Source organism: Xiphophorus hellerii, chromosome 3, assembly GCF_003331165.1.
Source record: "Xiphophorus hellerii strain 12219 chromosome 3, Xiphophorus_hellerii-4.1, whole genome shotgun sequence".
Classification (NCBI taxonomy): domain Eukaryota; kingdom Metazoa; phylum Chordata; class Actinopteri; order Cyprinodontiformes; family Poeciliidae; genus Xiphophorus; species Xiphophorus hellerii.
The window spans coordinates 2856085-2875010 of NC_045674.1; the positions used below are offsets into that span (position 1 = coordinate 2856085).

At 37.1% G+C, this 18926-nt stretch overlaps 1 protein-coding gene across 11 annotated transcripts in view; it reads right to left on the reverse strand.

The window, feature by feature from the left end:
* The window catches only part of syngap1b (synaptic Ras GTPase activating protein 1b), a 182404-nt gene that overhangs the window by 81220 nt on the left and 82258 nt on the right, over window positions 1–18926 (reverse strand). Inside the window, exon 1 of one of the 11 annotated variants that reach the window (XM_032559173.1) lies at window positions 4705–4883. The exons of 9 other annotated variants lie outside the window; for them this stretch is intronic. The gene's annotated coding sequence lies outside the window, so the exon portion shown is untranslated. Of the gene's footprint in view, window positions 1–1217; window positions 3087–4704; window positions 4884–18926 lie in introns of those variants that run through there. One more of the 11 variants, XM_032559172.1, reaches the window with a different exon arrangement.

Below are 18926 nucleotides of genomic sequence, written 5' to 3' on the forward strand. Positions count from 1 at the left end.
GTAACTTTCAAGAAGCACAGCTTCATACAGAACTGTCAGTCAGCTTCCCACTGATTGCTTTTTGTCTTTTGTGCTTTCACTGGAAGTGAAGAGTGAGTGTATTGTTGTTCAGCAAACACACCTCCTGCGACTTTCAAAAAGAGAAATGAAAGGTCTAATTTTGTCTAGCTTCTTTTCTTTTTTGTTGAACTTCAATTTTTTTTCCAATAAAGGTCAGCGGGTACAGTTTGATCTGATTTACCTGGCTCCATACTGCAGGTGGAATCTTCTTTATTCTAAAATATCACTGTGTGTAGCAACTTAAATTCTACAATAAAGCAAAATATCCTTTCTTGCGGAAGAAAATCTGGTAAATCATGCTCAGCAGCTCTCCACGTCACCAAACAAATCCCATCCGGACTCAACAACCAGAACCCCAAAGTCATCAACAACTTTGAGCAGGCACCATTTTCATATTGTTATTTTCCCCAACTTTTTGTCACTTTTCTTTTGGTTTATTATTTGTTTACTGCTCTGGCAGTGCATTTATTTCTGCCATTTCTATGTTGTTATGCTCCCTTTCTCCAAACTGCTGCTTCTTCTTCATCACAGTAAAAACCTTAAGAGAGGTTGACTGATGATTACCTTGAACCTGGATTTGATCACTTCCAAATCAACCAGTCTGGCTACCAACACTTGGAGCTTTAACAGTGGCAACAACCTTTGAAACAGGGAAAATGCAACGTAGACGCAATAAAAAAGGAATACCATTGGAAATAAGAGTAATATACAAAAAGATAATCATTAAGCTCAATCATTTAGTGTTCTTTATGTTTTCTACTACTTCTATTATTCCTTACAACAACAGTAAAGAAAATTTAGCCTCTAAAGATAAAACATTGATTTTCTGTTTACTGAGCGTCAGCTTAGGTTTTTCTTTAAGGGAAATATTGACTTGACTGTTCTGCAATCAACTAGGAATCTTTACTAAATGTAATGCAGAGCTTTTGTTTGATCAGGGAACTGCAGCAGGAAAACAATGAAATATTTGTGTTCCTCAGCTGGATGTCAACAGAAAGGTGCAGAAAATAAGAATAGCGACTTCAATTAGCATACCTTACGGTGCCCATGACAGCAGCTCTTTTCTGAGCATCAAACAGAAGGAGTTTCAAAATAAAAGCTGCAAATTAAAAATTACGGAAAGAAAAATCAAACAAAGACAGATGGAGATATCCTACCTAGATCAGGTGGGGCTCTTGTGCTTTTTGTCCAAACTTGTACAGACAGCCTCCAGCTTACTGCATGAGACCGCTCTGTTTGCAGAAGATGATTTCAGCCTCAGAGTCTCTATTCATCGGCTCAGAACTTGTTCAGTTCTGCAGATTGTCTCACATCCCGTCAAGTGTTGCTGATTGTTCTGAGCTCCGAAAGCGCACAGTGATACAGACGTCTTATAAATAACTGAGCGTGTCTGCAATCAGCACCTGCCAACAGGTGTTATGAAACACAGACCGGTCTGATGAAGCAGCTGAAACATCCTCCGGTGGGTTTATAAGGCCATAGAAAAAAGTTCCACGGAGAAAAAAGTATTGCTCAAAAAGTCAGCCTGAACAAAAGGGAGGAATCAGGGGATCTTAAAGTGAAGAAGAGCAAAGAAAAACCAATTTCACTACAAAAGCTCAGTGCTTCAGAAGGTGCAAAATGTATAAATAAATCAGTCCATGACCTTTAAATCTTTCATGGACAAATAGGCAGATGGATAAAAAATTAATTATTTAACACAAAGGCACCTAGAATCAGGGTTCCTTCAAGAGTTTTGAATATTTAGGTCCAATACTCTACAAACATCCCATAAAATTCCTTTATATCATATATTTATTAAGAAGATGGCATTTCCTTGGTCGAATAATACATACAAAATATAATTAGGCGCAATATAATAATCACAGATTCACTTAACATTCCTATAAGAAGATTATAATTTTTTTTTTCCTATTGAGTATAAACGATTAGACTAACACACACTTACACACACACACCAACAGAGTGACCTGTTGGTGGAAGGATGTCCTGTCACTGGTAAACTCCCAACTGTGGGCCTGTGCTTTTCTAAAGTGCTAAATTTACTACTGATGTGGCCCGAAAGTGCCAAACCACAAAGTGTACGCAGGGTGACAGTTCTTAAGTAGGCCACTGTTCGTTACCTCGCATCCTCAGATTAATTAGCGAGAGGTAAAACGACAGAGAAACAAACACTCCCAGAGCGGGCTGACTGTTATAATTTCACACTGAGGCAGTGTTCATCCTCCCCCCACCTCCCTCCAGCACAAGCAGACTGCTTCTGACTGAGCGCCGGCAGCATCGGCGGCTCGGCGGAACGCAGTGGGGATGAGAGCGCCCCCTCCCCGGCCTCTTGCTGTCCTCTCTCCCCCGTGCCCTCCGGACAGACCCTCTGCACGTAATCCCGGTGTCCGACAGGAGATCCACTGAGGACAATTCCTCTCATCTTTTAGATGGGAATGTTTTTTTCTGAGCTCGTCTCCTTAGTGCGTTCCCGCCTTACTGTGCATGTCAGAGATGAAGTGGCCAGAGACGGATGGGCGGGGGGGTTGAGACGACAGAGTTTAACTGTGATCGAAAGCTACGGAGAAAGGAGGCGCATGTCTAGGAAAATGCAGTGCATGCATGAGAGCGTGCGTGAAGTGCACCAGAGAGCTCCACACCTCCACAACAAGCAGCCAACGAGCAATCAGAACAATTAAGATGGGATCTTCGGCTCCTTGTGCAGAAAAAAAGTACAATACATTCCACCTTTTGCAGAAATGAGAAGTAGATATGATCGGTCGGAAAGGAAGTCTAAAAACAAAGTGGATGCATCCCAGAAACGGGCAGATGCTGATCACAACTTAGTCCCTCGTCCTCCTTTTCTCTAAAAAAGCTCATCCTTAGGAAATCCGCCCAGAAAGCTGTGTGTCCCGACTGCTGCATGGATGGAGATTATCCTGCACAGGTGGATGGCAGGACAGTTTGGAGAGGCGGTGGTGGCGGCAGTGCACAAAATGCCCTGCGCCTCTCTGTTTTTCCCTCCTTCTCTCTGAGAATCTCCAGCAGAAAGAGACAGAGAGAGAGAAGCTAAAGAGAGAGAGATGTTCAGAAGGGGTGGGGCTGGATGGATCCCTGCTGGGACCTGGAGTGATTTTAAATACTCATCCTTTTTTTTACCTCACTACCTCTCTCTTTCCTTCCCTCTTCCTTTCTGCACAGCCTCTTAATCATTACTCGTTAGCTCTCACCTTCTGCTGTCACATGCATCGGAAGAGCAGCATGAAATTCAGGGCTAAGGGCAACTGAGTGGGAGGAATACAAGCACATTATTTAAATCCTCAGAAAAGGCAAGACCATATTTCCAACAGACACATTCATTCAAACATATGTAAGCGCAAAAATCTAGTAAATGTTTCAGCCCACCTCTTCGTGTTTAACATGCAGTATTGTCTGCGATGTAGGCTTGGTAGCTTTAAGAGTTTTAAGAGTTAAAGTAACTACTTTCAGCTTCTAAATAAATAACAATGGTTTCCAACCATGCAGCCTTGGCAACAATTTAGATAACTATTGTATTAGTTTTTAGTTTTCAGAGGGAATTATATACAAAATGTCACAGTGCAAAGGCTAGTTAGCAACTGAACTGTGTCAAGCTACTAAACTTTTGTTTGCTAAATAGCTTATACCTAGCTTACTGAGATACATAGTCATAATAAATTAGAAAAGATGTATTTTTAAAAGGAATAATTTATAGGTTAGTTGAAACATTTGAAAAATACATTATTGTAAGCATGACTAAATACAACAAACTCACACAATTGGCTGTGTTGAGTCTGTTCCCAAACAACATAAGCAATGTGTGTACAATATGATTAGAAATGTTTAACTTCAGTGAAAAGTCTCAACAAACTCAATAAATTTGTCACTAGCTGTGTTTTTGAGGGACCTGAATCAATAAGTTAACATCAAACATCAATCATCAAACTAAACTGAACACAATATCCAGATCAACCTCAAGGGTGCACTGTTGTGAATAGAAATAACTTAAGGTTAATGTTTTCAATATAATTGTTTCTAGGCTCTTTTGCTAATGTCTTAGGTTTTTTTTCTCTGTATCATCAGCATCTGTTTTAATAATGGTACATATTTCTACTTTGTCTTAAAAATAATTGGCATTGTATCTCAGTGTTTCCAAGGTGGACATACCAAACTTTGTTAATATACAGAGAGATCGTAGCACTTAAATGCCCACACCAAAAAAGTTTTTCAGCAATAAGACATAATGTCAATATTTACATGATGGCAGGACTAAAACTATAGCACTCTCATTTTGGGTACAAAAACTGTTGCAATGCATAAGTATCCATGTCAACTTAATCAACTGCTCACTGTGTTAAAAATGTCTTCCTATAGGTGGATGCATGCTATGACGACACTCTACCGCTGCTTTCAACGCTCAAATGGTCCTGGAAGTATCTGCATCTTCAATCAGCTAAATCTTGTCTTTGTGTAGTTTTATGACAAAGAAAACCGAGCAGAAAAGATAACACTGTACTCCGCAGCAGCTTCGATAAAGAATCTGGTTAAACCGCCTCTACAATCGCTTCTCAGCTCATCTCTACACATTTTTTTATTCAAAAACATCTGCAGAGTTTCAGGACTCCAACAAAACATTTCACCTACCTTACCCCCCATTGGTTCTTCCTTCTTTCTCCTCTCTTGTCTTTTATCCCCTCCCTTTCTTTTCTTTTTCCGCCAAACCTCACTCTCTCCGAACAGTCTGTCTGTCTGCTCTATAATTATTTCCATGGTTACCAATAAAGATGGCAAGCTTAGCCTGACGTACTATGGTAGTAATCTCTTGCTCTCCTCCGCCTGTTCCCTCAGTCCTCTCCTATCATCTGTCGTTTTCTTCCTCTTCTTCCTGTATTGCATTGCTACGACTCTGCAGCCTTCTGCTTCTTCCCAGCACGATTCTGCTGCTACATGTCAAATCTACTAAAAACCAGCATTTCTTTTGCAAGTTGATGTAACTCCAGTATTTCCACGAATGCAATCCATATGTAAGTTAGTCAACATTCAAATTGCTCCAAGAGCATTATGCGTGTTGGGCTTACACTGCATTACTTTTCAAGAAAATGTGAGAAGCTGAACCACAAGTTTTTGGGTTTTGAAGCTGCATTCATTCCCTCATTTATTAATTTAAAACAGTTTCTCATGGCGCTACATTGCTTTAGAAATAGTGTTTTTCAGCAGTGGAACAAGTAGCAACTTGGAGAGTTTTCAACAGTTTCACAAATCTGTAACAAACTGCACCTTCCAACATGAGATTACATCCTGTTGCGTTGTTTCCACTTCCACACATTTCCATTTTTTTCCCCTGCCTGTGAGCTCACAAGCTGATTTGTAAACTACCTCAACAATCCAAAGAAAAAGTCTGTCATTCTGATAAACTCTGCTTGTTCAGACTAATAGCTTTAAAAGCTGAGAATCTGTGTTACCCCAAAATCTGTGATATTTCACTGTAAATCAGGATTTAACTACATAAAATTGACATTTCAAGGCAACTTTAGCATATACAATTTAAACATATTACAGGTTAGTCTCCAGAATGAAGGATTGCTCACACTTGTTTTTCAGAAGGACTTATTGGTATTCTGGGCAGGAACTGAAAAACACTAAACCAAAGGAGGAGAAAGGGGCAGAAAAGTTAAAAAATGTTAAAAAAGAAAAGTTAAAAAGTGTATGGAAGCAACTCATGAAAAGGCAGGACACACTGAAATGGATAAATTTCATTTTCAAGTACAGACAATACATCTGAGTCACTTACAAACCAGCCAAAGTATCTACAACACCTGCCAACAATGATTGACAAGAAAACAGACTTACGATTGGTCCACTTCAACCGCCTAGCGTGACAGAACATAATCCAAGAGCGAGGTGCACTGTAGCGAAAGCAGCTTCAGAAATCATGAAATTAGGTCCTCGTCGCTGTTTATGAACTCCATAGAGTGTTTAGCCCTCAGGGGATTAAGGGTATACGGCAATAAATTTGTATGTCAGTTGCATGACTGCTGTGCTAGCAAAGCAGTATTAGTGTTTATGAGCGGCAAAAAGTCAACCAATTAGAAAGAAAATGGAACGGAAGAGGAATCATACTGGTTTAATTTCAGAAGACAATGATTATTATGTTTCAGCCGCTCAAACTGTTGGCACCAAAGAGGTGCCGCATTCAGGCAAAGACTCAAATAATCAAAAAGGCAAAGGCAAAAAGTACTCTAAGATGTCTTGGTCAATAGATAGGTACGAATATGGCTCAAAGGATATGAGATTCATACACTTGCAGCAGGAATACTTTCTCCTTCAAAGTGGTATTCCTCGAGGAAAAGGTTTGTGTGTTTGAAGGAGTTGTTGGATGTTGCATGTGGCTCATTCCCAGGAGCTTCCTGTGGAGGAAGGGGGGCGTCTACCTCCAAGCTAATGAAATATATTTGAGTAGCAGAAGCTTGGTATTTTAATGATGTCATGCAACTCTTAGGCAGGTAAGCTGGTGCCGAAGTCCAGTCTTCGTTTAACATTCCTTCAACTTATGCATCTTTTCTCCATCACACCTGAATCAAACAAATGACACATTAGCAGGGCTCTGCCGAACTAAATGACTGCTGATGAGGGAATTCAGACATTTTATTCAGGTATGTTGGAGCAGAAGTGAACCTAAATGTTGCAGGATAGCTCTCAAAATCTGGACGCAGGCATCCCTGTTGTAGATGTTATATTACCTTATTTGGTGCAGAAAAATATGTTGTGTTAAAATTGGCTATTATACTCCATTATATTACAAAACTTCCGGTATGTTCCTTATCCTGCAACTCAGCAGATTACAATGAAGAACAGGTTTGCCGACCTGTTCACAAATAAAATAGCTAAAATCGAAACATAACCAGATATATGGAGATGATGAGTCCATTATCCATACCTGCCATTCCGTTATTTGTAAAAAGTTATACGAGCTGTTAATTCAATTTATTTCTCAAATTAAATTGACTTTAACAGTGGCAAATATTTATAAAACCCTGGTTTTATAAATAAAAACAGGGTTTTATTTATAAAACCCTGGTTCAAATTTAGTGACGCATTCTGTTTGCATTCATTACATAAACGGCTTCTTAAATTAAAAATTAATATGATTCCAAACTGTTATTGGAAACATTCAATCTTTATGACTCCTAATGATACAGATAGTTAGTTATACTGACAAAAGAGTGTTATCTGTTTCTTATCAGATGAAAGAAACATTTTTCTTTCAGTGATAAAAAAGCTAAAATTCCTCTGTCACAGATAAGCATAACTGAGAATTATTTATACCATAATTAGAAACAAAGATGAAAGTTGAAAGACTGCAGACAGTGTTGTGAAACTGACTTTAAACTTTATCCTGAAATTCAATTCGGGTTTTAACAGAGTTCACTATCTTGTTAATGAAACTCTTTAGTGCATACTTGAGTCTCCTGTCATACATCTGGAGCTGGAAGGTGTCTGCTTTCTTTGGGTGAATATTTCACATCCTTTAGACCGACGGAAACAGCACAATAAACCTTTGTGTCATTTTGCGGATATAGAAAATTAGATTATGTGACATGCATCAGAATCAGTATATCGTCATTTTGCTACAGTCGGGGAATCTTTCTTTGCTTTTTTAACAATATCATACTTATGGAAGTCAATATCCTCAATTTAAATAAATTTAATCAAGCTGATGGTATTGAACTGGACTAAAAATGATTAAATTGGAAAGTACTTAAGTAGAATGTGTTGGCATCAACTGGAATGAAACTGGATTTGAATCTGACTGTACTGGATTAACTTCTAACTGAAATGAGCTGCTAAACCTGAATTTCTTTTTTTAAGCACCAAGAGATTACTTTTGGTGCACACTGGCTCAGCTTAGTGTAAATAAAATACATATATTTATGAATCTACGCTTGATTGTTTCATCTTTCTCCATGAATATTCCCCTAAACTTTTGGACCCACATTTTTTTGAGGTTGCATGACTGTGCATTATCTTGTGCACTCCCCTCCCCTGTCATTCCAACGCCAGGCTGAGGGATCGGCTCCACTTGCAGGGGAACTACTGCTGAGCAGACACCACCCGGTGTCAGACCCCATGTTTCAGATGGATAGATAACGGGGGATTTGGAGCTGACAGGAAAGGAATGAATCAGAAGGGAAGTAACAGGAATCACAGCGTGACAGCCAGACTCCTGAGAAGCGGGAAGAGAAAATGGAAAGAAGGAAGGGGACCAAGTGGTGGGCTTTCAGAAAGCTCTGCTGAGAAACTCTTGTATTTTGTGACAGGCTGACGGATGGTTGAACAAGGAGGACAGGACTCTACATGTGCACTGAGCCACCTTACCAGGCCTTACGCCAAGATATGGTGACAATGAGAGCCACAGCTGCTGTGAAATAGACTGCTAGGTTCAGAGAAGTGTTTCTCTTCTTTTTCACCTCTACATGGGCTTTCGCTTAAAATCAGCATAACTGAAGAACAGGAAGAGTTTTACTCATAGTGGGGATTTGACAAGGTCTTTTCAGGGGCATCAAAATGTAAGGTTAAGTATTTTTAGCTTTAAATCTTCTTATGTATTATTCCCTCATCAAAAACATACCTGGAGTGTTGCCTTGATGAGAAATCTCCCATGGCTACCATTCAGCTGTGCAAAATGCCTGGGTGGACCAAGCCCCGCCTTCAAATCAGCTCCTTCAGACTAGCCACCAGCAATTAGCAAAAACCTGGTGCAACTGTATATCTACAGAGCTTATTACAGGAGCTACTTCTGAGAGAAACGTTGCTAAAAACATTGTTAAAGGGTTAATAGAGGAGCCATGTTGTGATGACTTTGTTAAGTCAGAGTTTCAGAAAGAGCAGGAGGTTTTAAATGGACAGAGGCCCAATTTCCAGGGGAAAAAAACCCAGTTCAAATGTCTTTTGAGTCATATTTGATATATTTTTATAACATAGTTACTTGATTGAGCTATAAAATGTCTCCATGTGCCTGGAAAAGACATCATACTACCTCTTTAACGTATTCACAGACAACAGAGCAGTGGAAAAAAGTTGGAACAGCAATTTTACTTTGTAATAAAACAACAGTCCAGTGAAAATACGATAAAGGTTGTTAGAATCTCATTTGTTAGATTCCCATTCCACCCTCAGGAGTTTATCTAAGCACTGATTATACAATTGACATCGCCAAAAGTTTCTCAGTTGGTCACAGTAGTTAGAGAGCAGAGTGTCGTATTTAAATGCCAATTGCAACAGGGACTCAGCATGGCTGCACTACGCCTGTGACATTTTAGGAGAGAAAACTTGTTTAACCTGGGCTGATTTTTATGAAGTGAAAAATGCATCAAGGCAACATTATTTTCTAACTTATGGAAAAGTCAAAAGAAATCAGCCAAAATTTCAGGAAGAGAATTGTGGAGCCAGAATTACAACAAACTATTGTTTGAGAAGCTTGTGGAAAGCCAATTTCTTTGACCCAAATCATAAAGTTCAACAGTAATGCTACCAAATACTGAAGGAATGTATGTAAACTTCTGATTTTGAAGATATGGACAGATAAATCACTACCTTTCTCTCATGATTGTGGCATTAAGCCAGTAGAAATTATTTTGGCAATTCTAACTGATCTAAAGCAAGAGAAGTTTGGTATAAATGAGGGGGAAAAAGTTGTATGCGTCCTCCTAGTCGAAATAAGTAAACTTTGTTTCAACTGTGAAAAAATATCAATAAATTAAAAAAATTATTAATTTTTTAATTTTTTTTACAAAAAACAAAAATTATATATATATATATATATGTATATATATATATACTGTACATATATAACGTGATTGTGTCACATTATATTCACAATATGAAAACAGGAAGTCATGGATTATTAATTAAAAGTTCTAAGTCACTAGTAACTCTAAGTCACTAAGTCACTCTAGTAAGCAATTAAATATTATTTAAATATTATTTAAATAAATAATTAAATATTATTTAATTGCTTACTATTTAAAAAATTTGTAAGAGATTTTATTACATGTTATCACATTATCAGTCCATAATTTTATGTCTTTTTACAGGTTGAAATCAAGTTCTTCCTCTTAAAATCACACATTTTTTACCTTCAAAATACAGAAACTTGCTAACAGTGCACCGTCCGCCCACACCATCACAGCTCTGGATTCCAGTCATTGCAAAGTCATTTGTGACTCATTGCAATACATGCCAACTGCTGCTGTGTTTCAGGATGTGGAATAATCAGCAGAGATGGTGATCAATGAACAGCCAGGTAATGTACTTCCACCCAAAATAAGAGGAAGGAAGGAGAGTTTTTAAAGAAGTCTGACTGTGAGACACTGTGAGACAATCATGGCTGTAATTCTCCTTTAGTTACAATCATCATCAGCAATTTAGTATAATTTCAGCCAAGAAAGTTTGAAAAACATATGATTATGTAGACAAGCAGATGGTAAGTGGAAGAACTCTGCATCCGAACTGAACTTCAAAAGCCCCCAGACCAAAATTATTCCCTGATCTCCGTTACAAAAACAAAGCAGAGATGCACATACAGAAAATTCAAGGATTTTATATTTCTGAATATTAAAGGCATAAACATGGAACTTCACTGTAACATATGTTAAAGCTGCACAACAACATGAACATATTGTTAGCATTGTCACATCCGCCCACACCATTTGGAAATAAACCCCTTGTAGGAATGCTGCGATGTAAGCAACCTGACTCAGACCTGCTGGGTGGGAGTGTGTGGGCGTGTGCGTGTGTGTGTTGTTTGGGGGGGGTAGGGAGCTCTTTTATGTCTTGCAAATTTCAATAATGCTACAAGACTGACTTGCGTGTATGTACATACTGTACATACCCAATGGTCCAGGCTACATTAGCAAAATGATGAAATTAATACATTTTCCAACTTTTTCTGTCTTTATTTATTAGTTAATTAAATCTAACCAGCAAATCTGATTTATCTATTATCAACGTGATATATAATGGAAGAAGGTGCAAAACAGACGCTAAGATATTTATACATTTTTATCTATTTTCTTCCTTAACCGTTTCCACAAGTTATCTGTATTTATGACTCCGAAGTTGTTGACCTTGCTAATACCTGCATTTCATGAGAGGAGCTTGGAAACTAAAAACTTATGCCACAAAAAATATTACTTTTATTCTATAACAAACAATGTAATCGTGGTTTAACCAAAATATAATCTTCATGACTTCAGGTAAACATGATTGTCTTTTATCACCACCATACAAACATGGTTACATAATTCCTTATGCGTAATGTACTCTATGCATTATGCATTTCAGTCTAGGATATATACATACAGGAAAATAGGTACGTATAAGAATGAAAATATTTTATATGCACATTTATTTAGCCAATTATTACAAACATGACTCATCTCTTACTGAAGTGAAATAATTAAAAAGCTGATGATAGACTTAATTTTTTTGAGTGAGAAATTAAATCGTTTAAAGATTTTCGGCTGTGCTAACAGCCGTTAACTATCAGAGTTTATCTTCCAGTCCCATTATTGATCCACCGCCGCTCTGTTCATTAAGCTGAGCTATAAAACAACTTATGGAGCAGTAGAAGCCCACAGAACCTTCAGCTGCCTCCTTTAGACCTTTACAGAGACAGTCAAGATTATATATGTGCATATGTTACCTGAAAAGTAATTTTTAGAAGGAAATAAGTAAAAATCTCACTGGTTGCAGCATCAAATGAATAATTCTCACTGAATGATGCTGATTTAGTTGCAGAAGTCTGAGACAAAGACACATCCTTTTTATAAAGTATGAAAAATGTTAAGTCTCAACATTTGTGGCACTTGCCAACATAATTGTGTCTTTAGTGTAAGAAAATGATACTGTACTAAATATTTAATGTACGAGGGTCAAAATAAAAATTGAGGACACTGTATGTATGTTGTTATACACAAGTATGTACAACTTAAAAAAAAAATTATCCAATTAATGCCAGGTGAAATATCAACATACCATATTATCATGTCTCCAAAAAAACCCTATTTTAAGATATTCAGTTTCTATTTTTATCTAGATAGACAGACAAAATTTAAAGCAACTTTTAACTGTTCCATCTGGTGTGACAAAAATTTACAAAAAACCCCCAAAAACAAAAGAGTATAAACTTCCTGAGAAACAGGTAGTTTTCAGGCAGAAGTTGGAAAAAATGCAAAGCACATTTCAGCTCGACTAAAAGTCACTATATTTTATTTAAGAACAATAAAGCAAATTAATCAAATGTATTTAAAATGAACTGGGTTCATATTACAGTCATTTAAAGCTTGTTTTGTGTACGGAGAGCAAAAATAGAAAAGCAAGTCATTTATTTCTAAGTGTTATATCTTAAATTGTAGACGCAGCATGAAGTGACAGAAGGCAGAAATCTAATTAACAGTGTCTCTTACATAAATAGTAATAGTTGTATTTGCTTCGGTCTCTGCTGGCAGGTGGTTCCGGCTACTTACGTAGAAATCAGAACCCAGCATGAGATTTAGAAGGCCTGTTTGTTCGGAAATATGTCATCGTGTCATCTTAGCTTAACGGAGCAGGAAACCACATTCGGAGGATGCAACAAAATAATGAGATACCTTGAAAATGAAAAATATGTCCATGTCCAGCTGGAGTGTGTTTCTTTTGAGAGGCAGCATTTTTTTTGAACAAACTAATCAGCAAGTCGAAGGCAGTGGAAGGCAAAAGGCTGGTATGACATTTCTAGCATGAATTACATAAGAAATGAACTCTCCAATGGTGCAGTTGATTTGTTCTATTAGGTCAGGATTTCCAAGTTCCAGGATGGAAAACAAAATAAAGATTGGAATTTTTACTCAGAAAAATCCTTGACGAACTCATAAAAACCAAAGTCTAAGTTTCAGAAATTTAAATTCTATTTGCATTTCTGACTGTTTTTAATCCACCTAAATGAGTAACACAATTTATTATTTTTGAACAGGTTGCTTTAGTGTTAGAATGCACAAGATAGAAATAAATATGTTTTACTGGCTTTTATTGATCAGTGACATTCAACTTGGTCGCTGATCACCTTGACCCAATTGTCATTGCTTTCTGATTTACAACTAACACACTGGAAATGACACCAGGACTGAAGTGGTGCCAATTTCTTTTATCAAACAAAGTGAAAAAAGGAAAAAGTAAGATTCGCTCTTTGAAACAGTTTCTGTCAGCCAACTACAAAATCACTGTCAACACAACATGTGCTACTTTTTTGTTTAAACATTTTGCTGCTGTTGTCAATCTACATTAAGGTCTGATGTTTTGTGTGTTTAGAAATGGTTGTGTGTAAAAATCCCATTGGATTTCTACATTTGAAAAACATTTGGACTTTTTTCAAAAGTAAAAGTGAATTTTTAATGCAGAAAATTTTAAGACTTAGACTACATAGTGCACATAGAAAGCTGTAAATTTTGTTTTATAAACTGGTGTAGAGACATTTGAATACGCAATTAGTAAGTAATTATTTCTATCATGTGAAAAGAGCTTTGAATCTAACTCTGAAATTATCAGAGAGGATTTCTCATTAAAGCACCCCATTAAAGTAGCAATGGGAAAATTAAATGACCACTTCAGACTGAGCCAGTCCTTAGTTCAGTTTTTCTCTCACAGCTTATCCACTACCTTCAGTGTTGCTATGGCTGCAAATAACATAATACTATTTCTGTAACAGCTTCTGCAGTGTTTTGAAATTCCCACAGAGCTTACCTTGATGGCTCAAATACTCTACAGCCAGCTATTCTGTAACTGTTATTACCACGTAAATTACTTTGTCCTTCTGCACTTTTACCAACTGCAGAAGTTCTCAACCTGCGTTTCACACCCGGGAGACAGTTTCATTTGACAGAGGTTAAATGCTGGAAAAGTGAGTCGTTAGTCTTGAGGAGTGCAGTTCAAAGGTCTAAGCTAATTTGCATAAACTTTCAATTTATGACTTAACTTGGGTGTACTTTGGTAAGTCTTTTGAGGTTCTTCTGATTAGGAGCCCAGTAGAATAGACTCTATTGATCGTAAGTATTACCCAACTATATTTCCATTGTGGAAATCCTTCTTGTGGAAGGATTTCTAGGTTCCAGAGTATCAGTGAAAAATAGGCCAGAATCGTACAAGCAGGCTGTGATCTTCTTGTCCTTAGACAGTAAAGTCTAAGCAAGAAAACTTAAATTCCCAAATGGTTATATTACACATGATTAAAATGCGCTCTATTAACCGCCTTTTTATGTAACAATCATGTTAATTATGCTGGAAGGTATTTTGTACAAATTTAACGATTCTTCCAAACTTTTGCTCTACAGCATACTTCAAATACAAATGATACAGAATTTATGTAAGCTCTGTTTTGTACAAAACTATGGTAAATGGCCTGTGCTTGATTTGCACTTTATTCAGTCCAACGGACTGCAAAGCACTTAACACTATTCCTCCCCCACACATACACTCACACACACATTCACATGTTGATGGTGGTAAGCTACATCGTAGCCACAGCTGCTCTGGGGCCTTCTGACCACCACTAACAGGAGAGGTGAGTGAAGTGTCATACCTCAGGACACAAAGACAGATAGAACAGAAGGGTTTGAATCGGCAGCCCACCAGTTACAGGATGAACTCCTTTGATGAACAGTTGATGAACTTTGGGATGGTAAATGTACAGTAGCTGATGCACATGAGGAACTTTGATGGAAATGACAAAGAGCTTCTTAACCTCCAAATCATTAAAAGGAAATGGATTTCTTTAATATAGATCTATGTAAAGGCAATGCAGCAAATCAGATCTGTTTCCACCTCTAGGTACAGCTGAGCCTGAACATAACACTTCATCCTAAATACTGGAGCTGTGAAGTGCATGCAAATTATTTTTAAAATGCTGGTTGTGCTGGGCATCTGCCAGGTGTGAATGTGTGCAAATCAGTGTGAAGCTGGATGTCGCTGAGCAAACATAGTCAGCAAATTATTTGAAAAGTATATAACTATGGTGAGAAAATGACTGCCATTTTGTCAGAAGGTGATGCTGGTGTGGACTACTTTAAGGCCTGGAGGGGTTTACACATATTTAACAGCTGTTGGAAGCAGTTTATTTCCCACTGGTGCATATGCAGATGTGCCAGACCTCCAGAGTGCAGCGGGGGAAACTGTCAAATGAGCTGATGTTGTTTGATGTGGCACATGTGAAGGCATGTCAGTCTGTCTGCTTCTTTTGATACGTTTCGACATCTTAACGATGATTATGCATTTGTAATGCTGCTACAAAGCAACTCAAGCCCTACAGGTAAACATAGAAAAGTTTTTAACTCCAAATTTATTTATTTTTTTCTCCTTGAAAATACAAGGGTGGAAACACAAGATGTTCCTCAACTTTGAACAGTTTGTTCTCAATTACTTTAAAGATTAAACAAAAAATTCTTTAGTACACACATTACTGAAGAAACATAGGCACTGTTGAAAAATCTAAATTTAATTAGCTGGTAGCTTTATTTTATAACAACAAACAACTTTTTATGCCAGCCCAGCTGGGGTCACTGGTAGAACTTAAACTTCTTTCACATCATAGTTGTGCAATAAAAACCATAAACCTCCTATTATAGATAACTTTGTCATTTTAAATCCTAAAAGAACAATCCCCCCTCTGTGTTGCTATCCTCCTACCCACTGTCAACACACATTCAATGCTTTAAATCCAACTAAAGATTCTGCACAAGATTCTGCTGGTCAACATATTTCTCAGATTAGACGGACTCTGAATGATGTTTCCGTTTTGCGAGCAGTTGTGGATTCTGTCATTGATTTGTCGTACGTCAAACCGATTCTGCAATCCTACATTAATGCTTACAGTTCACAGGCGATGGGTTAATTACTACCTCCCAAGATGCATCTGGGCATAATGTTACTGGATTGATTTAAAATTTTCATTCCTTGCGAGGATCTTTCAATTGATCATGCCACAAAAGAATCATGTCAAACACAAAATCAAAGAAGGATCTAAAGGGGGCTTAAGTTTGCAATAATGCAGTAAATGTGGCTGTTATTTGGAGACTAATCTGTAAACTTTATTTTAAAAGGGCAGCATTCCTTTTTTGTCACTAGTTTGGTACCATGAGCAACCTGGAATCTAAAGTTGCAGTAATTTGTTGCCTAAAATATCTAGACTTTTATTTTGAAGAGTATTTGTAGGTTTTAGTTTAAAAGGCCAACATAATAACTTTTTCACTACAGGTTTCATTTCATTAGTCATGAGGAAACATACATTAGAGGTGTTGGTTTTATAATGTACCACTGTCTATAACAAAAGTGAAGCTCCTGTTGTTTAGAGCAACATTCCTCCTAGAGCAACATTTAAAAACTTACATCTCACAAAATATCAAAGACCAGGTATTAGGTCAGGAATTGTTTGCTACGAAGTGCCAATTGTAGAAAAAACTTGTATAAATGCTTTTATTTTTTTCTCAGAAACAGTTCGCAGTTCATTAATGTCATGACAGATTTTATTTTTTTAAGTAAACACAGGATCTACAACTCAAGCAACTCAGAAAACAGGGATGAACCGAGAGGGTTGTATCAAGAAAGTCATCCAACATAAAACCAAATCAAATGTGAATAACAAATAAATATGTTACACTGTGACTCGTGATCAGAAATAAGTGAGGATGTTCTGCTACTTGCATCACTCTTTCTGCAATTATAGTTGTTTCATGGACCACCTAAAATATGGAATCTGTATTTAAAACAGAGGGAAGTTCACGCCATATGCACATGACTTACTTCTCTGCTATTTATAACAATGATTTTCTAGCTAATTTTCATGCATTCACTCAGTTTCTGCAGACAGTAGAGGCAGAAAGCCGGTGTGGCTTTGGGATGTAAATGAACACGTAATAAATACAGGCACAGATTACACTACAAACAAGGAAATGTTCTCCATCACAGAGTGAAATTGCATGCCTGAGGGATAGAAAGTCTTTAATAGAGCAAGTAGGTAAGTAGAGACGCAGAAAATTGTTTTGTTTGTTTGGTCTGAAAGATGGAAGCCATGCTGTGAATAGATTTGTTTAGTAACAGGACATTTTTACATAATTAACCCTTAGAGCAGAAAGGTTGTCTTTAACAGACCACATCAACAAAAATAAACCCAAGACCCAAGCATTGAATTAGAACAAAATTAAAATAATCTTGCAGACAAACCTAGTCATACAAAGTACTTTCTTGTCATATTAAAAGATATTATTTGTAGTCTGTTTAAATGTTTATGGCTTAACTTATTATTGAAATATGCAAAAACTATAGTATCTATTTTTTATTTTTTACGCTTCACTTCTTACAGTCGTACACCAGCTGAGTTGATGTGACCGACAGGAGCTGGCTTCTGTCTGAAAATCACATTTCTGTTAGCAAAACCATTGACCTTCATATCCTGCCAAAGTAAACTCAAGGGTAAAATACTCCTGATTGATCCATCATCGCCTTTTCTTTTAACATCTATGACTTTATAATGCTTAAGTATGTAATTTCTGCAGATATTCCAGTGAAGATTGCAGTATCTGCAGATACCAGTATTTTGGCTACTTGAGGGTACTTTATTCAATGACTTTAATATATCAGGTGTAACTTTTATATAAGGCATTTTCTCTGGATCTTTAGATTATAATATGTGTTTCTACTTCAGAATGTAAGTGACTAAACTTAAAAAAGACAAGATATAGATACTCCAAGTCTCTTTTTATGGCCCTCAGACCTACACGCTGCAAAAACACAAAATCTTACCAAGTATCTATGTTCTAGGGCAAATATCTTAATACACTTAAAATAAGACAGAAATAACTTTAAGTTAACTTTTCAGCAAGAAATAGGAGTTTACTACAAGCCAATAATTCTTCAATATTAATAAAAATAACTAGTTCCGCTGGCAGATGTTTCTTCACTTATAACAAGATATTTTCCCAAGTTATGAGTGAACTGAAACTTTGCAGAATCTAGACTTATTGTCTCTTTCACCAAAACGATTTCTTCAGTATATTGTATTAAATCTGCTTTTCTACTATTTCTTCCCAAAAAAATCTAAGTGCAGCTGGAAGACGTGATTTTCTGGGGATTATGTCAAGTAAGTGGGTGGTTTATTAGCTGTAAAGACAATGAATGCCTTCTAACCCGGGTCTTTGACACTGATTGTGTGTTTGTTTGACTCCTAAACACACTCTGTGTGTCTATGGATGCCTGATGTAGCTCATCAGTAGATGTCTAATATTAATTATATGCTGCGAAGATCAATAACCGACATCTTGTCAGCATCTCAGCTGTGAAGCTACTGAGATGCATTTAATTAGCTTCTAAAGTCGCACAGCAGATATGAGCGTGTAAAATGAGCCACCAGAGCAGAATCCATGAAACCAAATCTATCTTAGGAAGGAAAGGCACTGGGAATCTACGTTTGTGTTCACAGACGATCTGGAGAAGGAGTTTCTTTTCTGTACAATCTGAGTAAATCCTATAAAGCAAAACATGTATGTGATCGCAAAGAAAACTGTTTTATTGTGTATCCAAACTTAGAAAATCAAACAGATGAAAGATACGCCGACAGGTTTGAAATTGTGCTTTGCACAGGGTTCAAACAGCTTGAAATCAATCTGATTTTAGTTCTTAACCCTTTCAAAGAGGCTTAAATTCTCTTATCGTTGCTTGGCAGATTAAAAAAATAAATAAAATTTCTCATGGACCAGATGTGCAACTCACAGAATGCAGTCTGTGTGCAAAACATCAACTACAACTTCTAATGCTGGCCAAGAGCTAAATCACTGTAAAAC